The following is a 16,914-nucleotide window of genomic DNA, read 5'->3' as shown; positions in this document are numbered from 1 at the left end:
GGAGAATGTGTCCTGACTGTAAATGATCTCTCTCTCCCTTTCCTTGTTGATACTGGAGCTTCTCTTTCTACAATCCGCACCACTGACTTGCCTGAGGTTCCCCGATCTGGAAAATCTGTGTCTGCTGTTGGCATTACAGGGATCCCTACCTCTTTTCCCCTCTCAAAACCTTTGTCTGGTCAGGTCGGTCCCCTCTCTGAGGAGCATGCATTCCTCCTCTCTGATTCCACCCCTGCAAACCTTCTGGGATGGGACTTGCTATGCAAACTTGGCTGTTCTATTTACTGCTCACCTCTCCTCTGCTCGCCTCACTAGGTATGAACTTTTGCTGCTTTCAGCCTCACATATCACTATTAAGCGCTGTTCCCGGTTAAACCCTGCTACCCTCCTTCTTTTAGCAAGTGATGGTGAACCCCATGACTGCCTTGCAACTGTCTCCGCTATCACTGTCCCGTGCCCCGACCTTTCAGATGTACCTCTCCCTAACTCTGACCTGGTATTATTCACTGATGGATCCTGTTATAGAAATGACCAAGGCCACCTTCTTGCAGGGTACGCTGTGGTCTCTCTCTCTGAGACCACAGAAGCTGCGCCCTTACCGTCTGTGACCTCTGCCCAGGTGGCTGAACTGATTGCTCTAACCTGTGCCTGCTTTCTAGCCGAGGGGCTCTCCGCCACTATTTTTACTGATTCTCGGTATGCCTTTTGGGTTGTGAATGACTTTGGCACCCTCTGGCAGGCTCGAGGTTTTCTTACCTCTACTGGTACCCCTATCAAGAATGGCCCCTACATTGCCGCCCTCCTGTATGCAGTTTTACTACCGTCTGCCTTGGCAATTGTTAAGTGTACTGGCCACTCAGCGGCAGACACCGAGGTGGCAAAAGGTAATGTACTTGCTGATGCTGCTGCAAAACATGCCGCCACTATAAAACCGTCACCAGAAGCGTTTCTTGGTCCCCTCTCTGTCTCTGTAACGCCACCATCCCTGTCTCATCTCGCTCAGCTCCAGGATTCTGCCCCAGAAACAGAGAAAGACTCCTGCAGTGCTTTGGGTTGCTCTTTGCATTCTGATTCCCTTTGGCGATCGCCCACCGGTACCTTTGTAGCCCCCCTCTCACTCTACCCGTCTCTAGCCGCCCTGCTACATGGTGTTTCGCATGTCGGCAAGGAGGGGATGGTCTCTGCTATGAGTAAGGCGGGGTGGTGGGCTCCCCATTTCAGCTCCTTTGCAACCCGCCACTGTGCCGCTTGTGTTACTTGTCAAAGCCACAATGTAGGCAAATCTGTAAAAGTAACACAAGGGTTCCGGGGTTTGCCTCAAGCACCTTTCCTACACTGGCAACTTGATTTTGTACAAATGCCAAAGTATCAGAAATATGAATTCATTTTAGTTATAATATGTCTGTTTTCGGGTTGGATTGAAGCCTTTCCCTGTCGCAAAGCTGATTCATTGTCCGTTGCAAAATGTCTGTTAAACCACATTATCCCTACCAAGGGAATTCCTGCCACTTTGTCTAGTGACCGGGGAACACATTTTACTGGAAAAACTGTTCAACATCTAAACCAGGTATTACATGTCACCCACCTGTTGCACTGCCCTTACCATCCACAGAGTGGAGGGGCAGTTGAAAGGCGAAATGGTGTGCTTAAAAATAAGCTGGCAAAAATCTGTAGTTCCACAGGGTTAAACTGGCCAGCTGCTTTACCACTGGCCCTTATGGAAATTCGGTCATCCCCATCCCAGAGACACAAATTGAGTCCATTTGAAATCATCATGGGATGCCCTATGCGAACAATGGCTACTATTACCGCAGCCCCAGACCTAAACCTAACTCACAGCACGCTCCTCCAGTACTGCAAAGGGTTAATGCAAGCTGTGAGCTCCTTCCATTCGCAGGTGCGAGCAGCTTGGCCGACGGAACCCACCTCTGCTGCCTGTCACACTCTTGAGCCTGGTGATTGGGTCTACCTGCGGCACCACCTTCGGAAGCACACCTTGGAACCCCGGTGGAAGGGTCCATACCAGGTACTGCTCACCACCCAGACAGCAGTGAAATTATCCGGCATCGCTGCATGGATCCACACCTCACAGTGTAAGCCAGCGCCACCTCAAGGGGACCAAGCACCTCTGCAAGACCACGCAGAACCAGCTTCAACCCCAGAAGACAGAGGAACAGCCTGCAATACCTTACAATCTGCACTCTTGTAAGGGTTGCCAGAGGCAGAGGGTAAGCAGACAGCAGGATCCAACAAACAAGAAGCAGTAGTGAGCCTAGCGCCTGCTGCCTGGTGGACATAAAACCGTGACAGCGGTTCCGTCGAAAGGGGTTGTCGGAACCAGAAAGGGTCCTGCTTCCAACATGTGTCCTTTGAGAAGCTTAATCCTCAGCTACTGTGTCCTGAGGGTCTGGGGAATCCAGAGTGCTAATTTAATGTTGTTAAATGTCACCAGTGAAAGTAATGAAAAAGAACGATTGATGTATGGAATCCAGTAAGTCATTGGTCATGGGCGTAGCCTTGACCAAAAGGGGGGATTGTGGAAGTATAACATTGGAGGGTGAGAAACAGTGGAGGGTGAGAAAACCTGGATTTGTGCTGGAAATCACTTTAGATAAGCTATTACCAGCAGGACAGTGGGGTGGGAATAGGTATTGTTTCATATTCTCTGTGTATATATAAAGCCTGCTGCAGTTTCCACGATATGCATCTGAGGAAGTGAGCTGTAGCTCACGAAAGCTTATGCTCTAATAAATTGGTTAGTCTCTAAGGTGCCACAAGTCCTCCTTTTCTTTTTGCGAATACAGACTAACACGGCTGCTACTCTGAAACCTGTCATTGTATAAGTATAGCGTTGTATAAGGGGACATGCTGGATACATTGTATATGAGAGGGCATGCCAAAACATGTTACAAAGTATCTGAGGGAGCACATGTAGGGACAGTTAGCTTTTGAATGGAGAAGCAATTAAGATAGAGCCAGCACGTCTAAGAAGCAGGTATCAGAATGGAAGGTGTGAAGGGCAATTAGTTAAGTTAACTGGAAGCTGTTAAAGGAGATTGTTAAGGGTGGCAGGTAATTGAAGATACGTGACTGGTCTCAGGGATCTCGAAGGGTGGTGACTAAAATCTTTTTTCTTCTTTTGTCTGTAACTTCTCTCTATCTTGTTCTCCAAAAACTGTATAAATTAAGAGACACAAGCCCCACTCGGGGGGCTCACTTCTAAATGTATTAGCAGAGCAGCTTTGCTAATAAAACAGAGTGGTCTGATAAATTGTGAGTCTGAGTCAAACTTTGACAGTGGCCACAACCAATAGGATCTTTCATGTCAGTCCAAACTGAAATTTTAAACATACAAAACAAACACACAAAAACAACTGAGGCATTCTGGGTTTTCAGCAGGAAATGATCCCAATAATAAAAATGAAAATAAGAAACTTTAAAAATAAGCCATCAGCAGAAGCAGAACATTACATCTCTGTTTTTTACCTCTCTCTTGTATCATAGAATCATAGAATATCAGGGTTGGAAGGGACCTCAGGAGGTCATCTAGTCCAACCCCCTGCTCAAAGCAGGACCAATCCCCAATTTTTGCCCCAGATCCCTAAATGGCCCCCTCAAGGATTGAACTCACAACCCTGGGTTTAGCAGGCCCATGCTCAAACCACTGAGCTATCCCTCCCCCCCATATTATATACCTCTCTGTGTATAACCAGTGTTAAAATTTTAAGACACTCAAAAATAACAATTCTTTTCAAGCTAGGTGGCAATTCCTCCCCCAGCCCCTCCATAAGCATTTCAATGTGTAAGCAGATTGTTTCTGCTGGTTACTGACGCTAAAAGGGAAATAAACTATTATAAGACAGACAGACAAAAATGAGATCATATCACCCGTGCAGTACCAGGACCACTTTTTTAAATCTAGCATTGCATTACATTACTGCTAAAAACAAAGTTACATATGAGTTAATGGTTTGCTCAGAATTAAAGTGCTATCGGCTTGCATATTGACCAACAGCTGCTGGACAGTTATATTATACCTCAAGCTGCAATAATGTCAGGACATCACAAGCTTGGGTCAATAACTGGGTGGAAGAGATCTAGAGGAAACTCAGGACTGACAAGAAGTAATGTTGGTGACTCAGCAGGAGGCGCTCTCTACCAACCCTGAAGAATCTATACTCTATTGCGGCGGCCCAGCCTAGTATTAGGAGGAACTCTATTCTAATGATGATATTTTTGGGGTTAGGTCTGAAGATCTATGAAGTCCATGATCACTGGAGTCATTACAAATCCCATGACATTTTTTGCAAGTGTATGGTTAAGTTCCTGTAACCTGGCCAAATTTTAATTTGGGTAATTGGGGATTCCCACACTTTATTGCTTCTGTCATCTGAGCTCACTGCACACACCAGAGTCTCCTTGCCTCCCTCCTTGATTCCCCTCAAGTTCCCCGTGTGTCACCCTTCCATCCCCCTCTATTTCAGTGACTCACTGCAACTCCCCTTATGCCAGGGTCTCTATGTACCACCCATACCAGGGCCCCTCATTCCCCACCATGGTAAGTACTCTGGTGTGCTCCCCTTTCCGCACAGTATTGTCCCCCTTTCTCCTCCTCTGCCAGAGGTTCTGTGAGCCCCATGCCAGGGACTCTGTACTTCCTCATTCCCCCCTTCCCTACCATCCCATTGTCTCTATGTATTCCCAGTTCCCCTCTCTCTCCACACCAGGGTCCTCCATACTCCACCCCCTCCCCTTCCCATCATGCCAGGGGCTCTGCATATGCCCCTATTCCCCCCTTTCCTCCCTCTATTCATTCAGGGTGTCAACATTTTAAACTGAGATAGGAATACTATTGTGTTGGAATGTGTTGATGGCTGCCATCAACTGGTTCTTTGTCCTCTAGACAATTCCAGAGGTGACAGAAGGCAGTAAGTCTGCTAACCAAATGCAAGTGGTGCTGTATCTCTCTCATTTCTCCCCTCTGGTTTTTTTGATTTTCACCAAAACCAATAGGGTTCTGCCCACTGAAGCCTAGAACATTCCCTGAGGTATGGGAAGTAATCAGATGCAGCATTCAAAAGTTATTAGTGTTACTTCTAAACAGAGAAATGCCATCAAGTTGAGCATTGGGCCACGGAAGCTCAGCCAATAATGCTCTACCCAGATGTTTCAGTTGGATACAGTATTCCTCACTTTTTAATTTATTTTATATCATCTGTTATGATATTTGCTGTACAGGGTCTTACCGAACACGTAGAAAGACATTATTCTTTCCCGTACAGCTTACAAAATAATATACAGGATGCATCAAGTGGGAATAATGAACAATAGGGTGAAGGAAGGAAGGAAGGAATAATGTGGTTTACAGCAAAATCATGAGGTTATTCAGCTTGGTTATGCACACATTATGATGGCTCAGTTACACTATTTTGTTGTTGTGGTTTAAAAATATTTTCATAATAAGAATATAAATTTACTCACATTGTGGCATTGCAGAAGAGCTGAGTCTTAAGGAACAAGTAGAGACAGAGATGGCCTGGCAGACCAGAATTATAAGTTCGTGCCAAAGCACCGGGGGGGGGGGGGGGGTGCAATATAGAAGAAACAGAGATGCTCCTAGAAGCAGATGAACAGGGTAGAGAGATGGCACTATTGGCAGAGTGATAGTGGAAGAGAATAACTTTTGTCTAATGTTGCTATGTGCTTTAAAATAGATGCCAGGTTTCAATCTAGAAAAGGCTGCACCCTCCATTCGTGGGGAACAAAGCGATTCATATGTATGTTTATAGTGTATGTGTATATGAAATTGATACATATAATTATTCCCTCCCGTATCCCTAATACTAGTGGGTGTGTTTTCTACTGCAATCATCCTATTAGTCATGGCAGATTTCTATGGGAAACAAGATGCTGGAGTGCACTTTCTAACTGGCAGCAGCAGTGGCTCATGGTGTGCACGAGTTGTTAGCAGCAGCATAAACACTAGCCAATGGTGGGCCTAGATGGTGCCCCTAGCTGGTACAAGACCATGATACTTTGACCACTGTGTTTGCTGGCCCTCTCAGATGCTAAGTAGAGAATCCTGCCCTGCTACTTGCATTGGGGGTGGGAAAAAGAGACTTCCATATGCTTTCTTCCTCCTAGTTGCCTAGTGCAGAAGGCAAAACCTAGCACGCGCTTTACAGAACTCATTAATAAAGTCTGTAAAATGATTTGCTTCTATTTAGGAAGAATGTAAAAGTAAGAATTATCATATCGTTACAAAAAGAAAAGGAGTACTAGTACTTAGAGATTAACCAATTTATTTGAGCATGCTCGGGGGTCGCATAACTAGTTGGTTAGTCTCTAAGGTGCCAATAGTTAACTCCTTTTCCTTTTTGTGAATACAGACTAACACGGCTGTTACTCTGAAACATGTCGTTACAGTAGATGTACTATACTATGTGCAAAACTACACTTTAAAAGAACAGTTTAGGTAACTTTCATCATGTTTTCTTTTTCACTGCTTAGAGTGATACCATGGACATCTGAAATGGAAATCTGCATCTCTACTACATATTTCTTTCTTGCCAGTGAAAATGAGGTAGGATCATAAGCTAAAATAGGGGAAAAAAAAGTTAAAAATTACTTAAACAAGTTAAATGTATTAAAGGCACTAGGGCCTGATGAAAATACATCCTAGAACAGTGGTTTTCAAACTTTTTTTCTGGCAACCCAGTTGAAGAAAATTGTTAATGCCTGCGACCCAACGGAACTGGGGATCAGGGATCTGTGGTGTGGGAGGGGCTCAGGGTTGGGGCAGACGGTTGGGTTGAGGCTGGGAATGAGTGGATCAGAGTGTGGGAGGGGTCTCTGGGCTGGGGCAGGGGTGTGGGAGGGGGTCAGGGCTCTGGGTGCAGGCTCTAGGGTGGAGCCAGGGATGAGGGGTTTGGGGTGCAGGAAGGGGCTCCAGGTTGGGGGGGGAGGGGGCTCAGGGCTGGGGCAAGGGATGGGGGTGTGGGTTTATCTCGGGCAGCTCCCGGTCAGCAGTGCAGCGGGGGTGCAGGCTTCCTACCTGTCCTGGCACCATGGACCGCGCTGCGTCCTGGAAGCGGCCAGCAGCAGGTTTGGCTCCTAGGCGGAGGTGCGCAAGTGGCTCTGCATGGCTCTTGCCCCCAGGCACTAACCCCCCACAGCTGCCATTGGCTAGTTCCCGGCCAGTGGGAGTGCGGAGTCGGTGCTCAGGGTGGGAGCAGCACACGGAGTCCTGTGACCCCCCGCCTAGGAGCTTGACCCGCTGCTGGACGATCTGGGAGCGCAGTGGAGTGTCAGAACAGGTAGGAGCTAGCCTGCCTTAGCCGGGCAGCACTGCCAACGGGACTTTTAATGGCTCAGTTGGTGGTGCTGACCAGAGCCGCCGCGACCCAGCACCTTCCATTCCGTGACCCAGTACTGGGTCGCGACCCGCAGTTTTAAAAATACTCAAGGAGTTGACTGAGGAGATATCTGAGCTATTAGCAACTATCTTCAAAAAGTCATGGAAGATGGGTGAGATTCCACAGGACTGCCACTGTATTTGTCATTTTCCAATCTATAAAAAGGGGAATAAGAACAACCCAGGAAATTACAGATTAGTCAGTTTAACTTCAGTACCTGGAAAGATAATGGAGCAAATAATTAAGCAATCTGTTTGCAAACACAGAAGATAATAAGGTGATAAGTAACACTCAGCATGGATTTGTCAACAGCAAATCATGTCAAACCAACCTAATAGCTTTCTTTGACAGGGTAACAAGCCTTGTGGATGGGGGAAAGTGATAGATCTGTTATATCTTGACTTTAGTAAGGCTTTTGATACGGTCTTGCATGACCTTTTCATAAACAAACTAGGGAAATACAAGCTAGATGGAGCTAGTATAAGATGGGTGCATAATTAACTGGAAAACTGTTCCCAGAGGGTAGTTATCAGTGGTTCACAGTCATGGTGGAAGGGCAAATCAAGTGTGGTCCTGCAGGGATCAGGTCCGATTCTGTTAAATATCTTCATCAATGATTTAGATAATGGCACAGAGAGTACACTGATAAAGTTTGTGGACAATACCAAGCTGGGAGAGGTTGCAAAGGCTTTGAAGGATAGGATTTAAAATTCAGAATGATTTGGACAAATGGCCTGAAGTAAATAGAATGAAATTCAATTAGGAAAAATCCAAAGTACCCCACTTAGGAAGGAATGGTTAGTTGCACACATACAAAATAGTAAATGACTGCCTAGGAAGGAGTACTGCGGAAAGAGATCTGGGGATCAGAGCGGATCACAAGCTAAATATGAGTCAACAGGGTAACACTGTTGTAAAAAAAGCACACAACATTCTGGGATGTATTATCAGGAGTGTTGTACGCAAGATATGAGAAGTAATTCTTCCGCTCTACTCCACGCTGGTTAGGCTTCAACTGGAGTATTGTGTCCAGTTCTAGGTGCCACATTTCAGGAATGATGTGGACAAATTGGAGAAAGTCGAGAGAAGAGCAACAAAAATGATTAAAGGTCTAGAAAACATGACATCTGAGGGACGATTGAAAAAAAATGAGTTTGTTTAATCTAGAGAAGAGAAGACTGAGAGGGGACATGGTAACAGTTTTCAAGTACATAAAAGATTATTACAAGGAGGAGGGTGGTAAATTGTTCTCATTAACCTCTGAGGATAGGACAAGTAGCAATGGGCTTGAACTGTGGCAAGAGTGGTTTAGGTTGGACATTAGGAAAAACTTCCTAATTGTCAGGGCGGTTAAGCATTGGACTACATTACCTAGAGAGATTGTGGAATCTCCATCACTGGAAAGTTTTAAGACCAGGTTAGACAAACTCCTGTCAGGGATGGTCTAGATAATACTTAGTCCTGCCTCAAGTGCAGAGCACTGGACTAGAAGACTTCTTGAGGTCCTTTCAGTCCTACAATTCTATGATTTTAACAACACACTGGCAAAAACACAGGAAGCCGTCAGACACTTATCTATACTACAACTCCTACCAGCCCTAGACACAGGTAAGAATTCTTTTTGTAAAAATCCCAATCATAGACACAACCATCCAGGCATTTATGCACAGTCTGTGGTCAAGCAACACATTTAAGCAGATGCATACTTTAGTCAGCTGCATAGTCCCACTGAAGACAACTTGAGTATTCAGAAGCATAAAATAGCATGTGTGCTTCAGTGCTCTACTGGATCAGCACCGAAAGTGGTAACTCTTTTGCAAATGTGGGTGGATGCACAACTTCCTAGGTGTGACTTTGAGGCCAGTTGTTATATTTTGGCCAAACGTCTGAAATCCAAGGGCTTGTCTACACTTAAAATGGTGCAGTGGTGCAGTTGCGCCACTGTAGTGCTTCAATGTAGATGCTACCTATGTGACAGGAGGGCCTACCCCATCGGCATTGGTAATCCACCTCTTCGAGAGGTCGTAGCTAGGTCAACAGGAGAAGCACTCCCATCGCATAGCACTGTCTACACCGGCAGTTAGGCTGCTATAACTGCGTCGCTCAGAGGTTGTCTTTTCCATAGCCCTGCGTGACACAGTTATACCAACATAAGTTACTAGTGTAGATCAAGCCTAAGAAATGTAAATTAAAATACTGTGCTTAACACTTTAGTAATGTAAAATTAATATCTTATGTTTTCCTTTTCTTTGATGCACATTAAACATTTTCAACTATTTTTATAGCGAGGCCTGGGAAAAGGAATGGTAGAAATTTTTTTTTTTTTTTTTTTTTTTTTTACATCTGGTCAGGAAAATTCCAAAACAACATTTTTGGTTCAAATTTGCCTGTTTATCAAAATGTTTCATAGAGATGGTTTGATTTTGATAAAGTTCCGCTAGCAATAAGACAGGTTTCTGATGGAAATCTGACTAATTTCCTGCCAGCTCACTTATTCAGCTCCTCATTACTGGGGACCCCAGGACTTCTAGAGTCTGGGGCAGCCAGCCAGGTGAACTGCCTCTGAGTTGGGGATCCCAGGGCTTCCAGGATCCACAGCAGTCCACCAGATACACTAACCTGGAGCTAGCGGTCCATTCCCTTTCATGGAGAATTTTGAAATTAGGGTGTTTGGGTCCAAACTGGAATTAAACCAAATTTTGAAATATCAAAATCATCTACTAACCAGAATCTCTCACTGAACCTAGCTCTAATTTTATTAAACATGTTTTAATCTTAAATATCCACACTTCATCCATCATTATTGGAAACAGTACAGCTCAAATTGTCTTAATTAAATGTAAATGCTAGGGGGAAAACACCCAACAAATCAACCACATAAAAAGATATTTTAGAATAATTAGTTTCACTTCCTCCTAACATATAAAATAATTTTAATACAGAAAACAAAAGTGTGTGAATGTTTCCCAAATAAAATTCACCTTGGCAACCATTCAAGCAGTATAAATATTTTGGTATAGTTTACAAAAGTAACATTACCTAATGTTTTATGAAGGTCATGAAGCCGTCATGCTCGGAATTCAGGTTTCAGAGTAACAGCCGTGTTCGTCTTTATTTGCAAAAAGAAAAAGAGTACTAGTGGCACCTTAGAGACTAACCAATTTATTTGAGCATAAGCTTTCATGAGCTATAGCTCACTTCATCGGATGCTCAAATAAACTGGTTAGTCTCTAAGGTGCCACTAGTACTCCTTATGCTCTGAACTGCAACTAGCATCATATGATTTCTTTCCCTCCTTCTCCCCTCCTCCCCAATGCAAATTTGGCACACACTAAAAGGTGTTAAGTAAATTGCCACAGTATGTATTGGAAATCCCTGCAACAGCTGCACATGCAAATTTAAAGAAGTACCTTTTAGATTCTGTAACTTGATAAAGTTGCTAGAGGCTTAAAACAGTTTTCGAAAACGAAGCAACCTCAGACTGGCACAGATAGGGGTCCTGCAATCCCACATTTCAGAAAACTACGAGAAGTCATTGCGTTTTTACTGGGAATGGTCATTAATGATACAGGTGCAGACCTTACAAGAAACAAAATCAGCACAACTCCTTCCCAGACTTAACAGTTCTTAAGAATCCCACCCAGTGATGACAGAAACAGGTTGGAACAGAACCTCTGTGTCATGGTTTATACTATTGTTCTTTTGGGAGATCTATTAAAAACAAGCACTATTCTTTTGAAGGCTTTGTTCCCTTTCTACTACCCAAAAGAAAAAACTTTCAGCGACAGAAAAAACATAATCTAGCATACTCCTATTTTTCCATAGTATCTCTTTGCCTTGCATGTTATCTCTGGGTGGATTACAAATCATTTTACAGAAACTGCACTTTTTACAGGGACTTTATACAAGATTAAATAATGAATGCCAGGAAAGACGCTGTTTTTAATAACTGCAATATATAAAATAAAATGTCATGTATTTAGTAATGCCCCATATTCATATTTTCTTGTTCTGCAAGAATGACGGTACTATCTTTGTAACATCAAATAAATCCTACATGGCAACCTGCCATTAGCGGACAAGTGCATCCTAGTTTCACTCCATTGACATTACACCAGCAATGCATTTGGCCCATAGTAAACTGACTATACTCCAGATATGGCAGATTCTGATCCCGATGCAAGCAAACAACAATAATGATGTATAATAACAGACTTTACAAATTCATGAAGTAATATTTTCCAAAAAGAGAAACAGACAATGAATGGCAAGAAAAGAGTTTCTAGTCTTCACTTCCCCATTATATTCATTGTTTTTAAACCTCTATCAGTACTGTTTCCAGGATTTCTTTTAACCAGAAGTGGTTTCAACTCAAGGCTGCAAATTAATTTATGTAATGGTGAGAACGGATGGGGCAAAACTTTTTGGTCAAAACATTTTTTTGGAGAAAAATGCAAATTTGGATCAGCCAAAACATTTTGCAAATTTGGGCTGTATTGTTTCAGTTGATGAAAAAAACTAAAACTACAAAAAAAAATCCAAAGAAAATCAAAATGTTTCATTTTGATATTTTTGAAACTAAACGTTTTGATATTTCAATTCAAATATTTGATAATTCAATACTACTTTTACTTAACAAATTTCCTTCAATTTTATTTTAAAAAATTAAATATGTTTGAAGAGCTCAAAATGGAAATGAAACATTTTGTTTCAGGTAAAACAAAATGTTTTGGGTCTACCTGAAACTTTATTTTTCGTAACTGCCAGCAAACCAAAAAAATCAGATACTTGCACAGTTCTTGTGCAGACATATTCTGGGGGATTATGAGGTTGCTGCTCTGCAATTACTTAATAAAAGGAAATACTCTATCCGTGAAAAGAAAGGGAAAATATTTAATAAATAAATACATAAATATTTAATTAAATAAAATATATATCTTCCTTTGCCCAGCAGTACAAGGACTTTATGCTGGATGGAATTTGCCTCCTGGAGGAGGCAAAAAGAATTGAGAGAATTAGGATTTTAGAAGCTAGTTAATAGGCACAGGCTCCACCGAACAGGTCTACAAGAGTTTTGTTTGCTTTGAAGAACCAAAAGTCACCCTGCAGCTCAAAGATTGTGCTGGATAATGAAAGGTAAGTTTTATTATGCTCTAGGAGACTATAAACTAATTCTAGATGATTGTTCTAGAGCAGCGATTCTCAAACTGTGGATCACGACCCCATTTTAAAGGGGTTGCCATGGCTAGTGTTAGACTTGCTGGGATCCAGGGTCGAAGCCAAAGATGAGCCCCACTGCCCAGGGCTGACGCCCCAGCGTGACTGGGCTCACGCTTCGGCTTCAGGTTACAGCCTCCCCTCGGGGTTCAACTTTGGCCTCCTAACCCAGGGCAGCAGGCTTTGGCCCCGCCCGTCTGGGGAGTCGGGGCTTGGGTGGGTTCAGGCCTAAGACCCTCCTGGGATCTTGTAAGAATTTCTGTTGTCAGAAGGGGGTCACGGCTCAATGAAGTTTGAGGACCTCTGTTCTAGAGTAATAAGCCAAAGTTATCGAGGAGGCATTGCAGGCTCATCACTTGAGACAGGATTATTTAGGGGCAAAAGGTACTTTTTCTCCCTGTTTTTTCTTATTGTTATCAAAAAGTAACACTTTTGGGGAGTTTAACATTCCTGAAAAGAGAAGAACAAATTAAAAAGAGAGATCTGCAGTACAAGTCACACTAGAATAGGTATAAAAGTATAGTTCTACTCTGGAAAGTGACTTGTAAGAATAGCATCACAAGGTTCCATGTCTGTTTCAGTAACTGCAGATTAAATCTGATGGTTTTTCTAAATTGTTAGTTTAGCCCTCTACATTCAATACGCAATCTGAAAGTCAAGATGTCTCCTTTCTGGCTCATGCTCTACCAACAATAAATATCCACTTTGTAAACATTTCTGTTGGCAACGTGAGTCACAATATCAGACAATTCACTCTCCAGCTAGATTGACTCTACAGCAGTGGCGGGCAAACTTTTTGGGCCGAGGGCCACATCTGGGTGGGGAAATTGTATGCAGGGCCAGGGCAGGGGTTTGGGGTGTGGGAGGCAGTGCGGGTTGTGGGAGGGGGTGCGGTGTACAGGAATGGGCTCAGGGCAAGGGATTGGGGTGGAGGAGGGGTGTGGGGTATGTGAGGGGGCTCAGGGAAGGGGGTTGGGGTACAGGAGGGGTGCGGAGTGCAGGACCAGGGTGGACTGCAGGAGGGAGCTCAGGGTAGGGGGTTGGGTGCAGGAGGCATGCGGGGTGTGGCAGGGGGCTCAGGGCAGGGGGTTGGGGTGCAGGAGGGGTGCGGACTGCGGGACGGAGCTCAGGGCAGAAGGTTGTGGTGCACGGTGGTACAGGGTGCAGCGGGGCTCAGGGCAGGGAGTTGGGGTGAGGGGTGCAGGGGGTTTCGGGCTCCAGCGGTTCAGTGCCGCTTACCTAAAGTGACTCTGGGGTGGCAGCACCGCTCCAGGAGGGAGGGGCACCGGGCTCCGTGCGCTGCCTTTGCCACGCCTCCAGGTACCTCCTCTGAAGCTCCCATTGGCTTTTCTCCCCCCCTTTAGATAAGCTATTACCAACAGGAGAGTGGGTTTGTGAAGGGGGAGGGGGGACCTGGATTTGTGCTGGAAATGGCCCAACTTGATCATCATACACATTGTAAGGAGAGTGATCACTTTAGATAAGCTTTTACCAGCAGGAGAGTGGGGTGGGGGGGAGAGAAAACCTTTTGTAGTGGTAAACACCCATTTTTTCATGCTTTGTGTGTATAAAAAGATCTTCTATACTTTCCACAGTATGCATCCGATGAAGTGAGCTGTAGCTCACGAAAGCTTATGCTCAAATAAATTGGTTAGTCTCTAAGGTGACACAAGTACTCCTTTTTTTTTTTTTTTTTTTTTTTTTATAAAAGAGGATGATATTCTTACCCTGTCACTTTCTAGAATAGAACCACGTTAGCATCTTCTGCCAAACTAAAGATTTTTTTTTTTTTTTTTTAGTAAAAAATGATTATTCATTTGCTTCCAAACTGTAAGTCAGTCTCCATCTCTGTCTCAGGTGAGGGACACAGGAATATCCAAAGCAGAGTCTCCACACATTATTTATACCAGGTTCTTATTAAACATGAGAAGGTAGTATTGTTCTGAGAATGCAACCTTAATTTTATAAAATCAGTGCACTGCTGTCTTTAGTCTGCAAGCAGACAGAAGTAATCAGACAAGCAGAGGCATGACCTTCCCACTTATTCCTCTTCATGAGGCATTAACTTCAAGACATAGTTATGACTACTTAAATATTAATGCATCTAGCCAAGATAGCAGTTTCCAGATTTGCTTTTGATCCAAAAGTCCCTTGTACGCACACACTGACCAATGTGCCAAGTTTTGGATAATTAGTTTAACTATGTGCTGTAGGAAGAAGACATCTCATAATATAACTGTTGACACTAAAAAAAAAAACTATCAGAAAGAGTACTAATACCACCCCATGTCAATTTCATCAAAATTAATCTACCCATTTATATGCGAATTTAAAAACCAACAGGGGCTAATCTTGCACTTGTTCTGGAGTATCTGTGGAGGGTTAAGTGATGGTTTGGTAGTAATTTAGTTGAGCTCTATACTTCCAACTCCTTAGCCCCACCCCAATCCACCCACCACAATACATGTTCAAATGTAAACCTTAAAAGAAAGATGGGGAAAAGGAACACTAGAGATGGGTCCATACAGGCACAAACACTATTGGACTTGGGGACAAATTCCTTTGAGATACATTTTTTCTCTTTCCTGTGCTATGTTCTGTCACCAAAATATGATGCAATGTCCTGTTAATACAAGACATTAAGACCTATTATGATTGCCATGATTACTGATCATTCTCGCTGTATGAGCTACACTAACCACAGACTTTAAAGTTTTCTATCTTTTATAAGTAAATTTATGATAGTAATGGATCAAATTTTAAACTATCATAATATTAAATCAAGATTCTAAATAAACTGTTAACATAAAATTCACTAGAACTATGTAGAAAGGTTGGATTTTCTTTTGCCTTTTCCCACCCTGAATTTTCTCTCTTTTCTGCATTTTAAATTTAGTTGCCTTGAATACATAATATAGGTTGATTCTATAGACCTGGTCCTGAGAGTGCTGAGTGTACTGAGCTCCCAGTGAAGTCAATAAGGCTGGAGGACTTTCTTTGAAGATGCTCACCATACGCAGAATTAATCCCCCTTTATTTTTACCCTACAAGTAGCCTGAACTGAGAAATTACCTTGTTTATTTCACATCTGTGTCAAAAAATGTACTACTACCATTCATGGCACGTGCTATCTACCTTATATTTGTCAATCATATCTGCTTTGAAAGTCACAGGCCTGTCAAACACATCTGTTGTCAGAGAGGCAACACTACAAAAATCACTATGCCGTTATTTTAGAAAATATTAGGGAGCAAAATCATGAATACGCAAATGCCGTTTGATTACAAAATTACATTAGAGTCTTATGCACAAACTTGTTATTTCAAATTAAAAACGTTTGGAAATCAAAATACTCCAGAGTTGGCTTTTATTGTCAAGATAGTTTAAGACAATTATTTTAGGTATGGTAGTGAGGGGTTTCATCCAACCCAATACAAATAATTTCAAACCTTTAAAAAAATTTTTTTAAGTTGGGGGTAGATTTAAATGTACCATACCATTGTGAACTCAAGCACCACAGCATTGTGCTAATGCACAAAAACTAAAGAGTGAAAGTGAACTGAATAATGAAAGTGAGTTTTTATTCTCACATGTGCTCAAGTTTTCACAAAAAATACATTTTCAGTAAATGTTTGGTTTCTCAACTTTGACACACTGATGCCTATTATAGTTTTTGACCAGACACCTACTGGACAGAAGAGTAAACCTACTAGCCAGATTCAGATATGAAAGACAAGAAGGGGGCTCCCATCAGCAAGGTCCAAGGGCAAGAACCTGGTGAGAAGCCCTGTTCCCCAGCAGCTGCAAATAGGGCAAGCAACAATATCTCTACTAGGGTGCTGTCCCTAGAGGCTTCCGAGGCTCTATCTTTTATGATCAGCCTCTGGCATAAGGTGTCTGATAAATCTGAAGCTCAACCCTCCTTTGGCTGCCGGAAGGGAAAAGGAATTTTGTCTCTTCTTGCCTCACCAGAGCCTCCAGTCTGCTTCGAGAGAGTGGGTCTGCACTACTCTGCTCCTCCCTAGTCCCTGTTTTTGGAGCCTCCTTCCTCATTTCAGTTCCTGTTCTCCTTTCTGCTCATAGGAATCATGCTGCTGCATGAGAAAGCTAACAGCTTAACCAAACGCCACAAGTTTCAGGATAGCAAAAGTGAAACTGAGCTGTTAATTTCACGCTGCTACCATTGCCACTGGGCAACCTGCAACTCAGCTGCAGAGGTATGGAGCTGTCTCTGAAAAGCGAGGAAGACAACAATGAACCCAGTTTATATTCAGTTCACATG

The 16,914-nt window shown here is 43.2% G+C and overlaps 1 protein-coding gene across 1 annotated transcript in view; it reads right to left on the bottom strand.

The window, feature by feature from the left end:
- Positions 1 to 16,914, bottom strand: part of LOC311516632 (tumor protein D52-like) — a 195,208-nt gene that overhangs the window by 88,399 nt on the left and 89,895 nt on the right. The gene's annotated exons all lie outside the window — the stretch shown is intronic.

This window comes from Lepidochelys olivacea (genome assembly GCF_965140295.1).
Source record: "Lepidochelys olivacea isolate rLepOli2 genome assembly, chromosome: 2".
NCBI lineage: Eukaryota > Metazoa > Chordata > Testudines > Cheloniidae > Lepidochelys > Lepidochelys olivacea.
The sequence above is the reverse complement of the archived record's forward strand: the minus strand, read 5'-3'. Positions and strand labels throughout refer to the sequence as shown.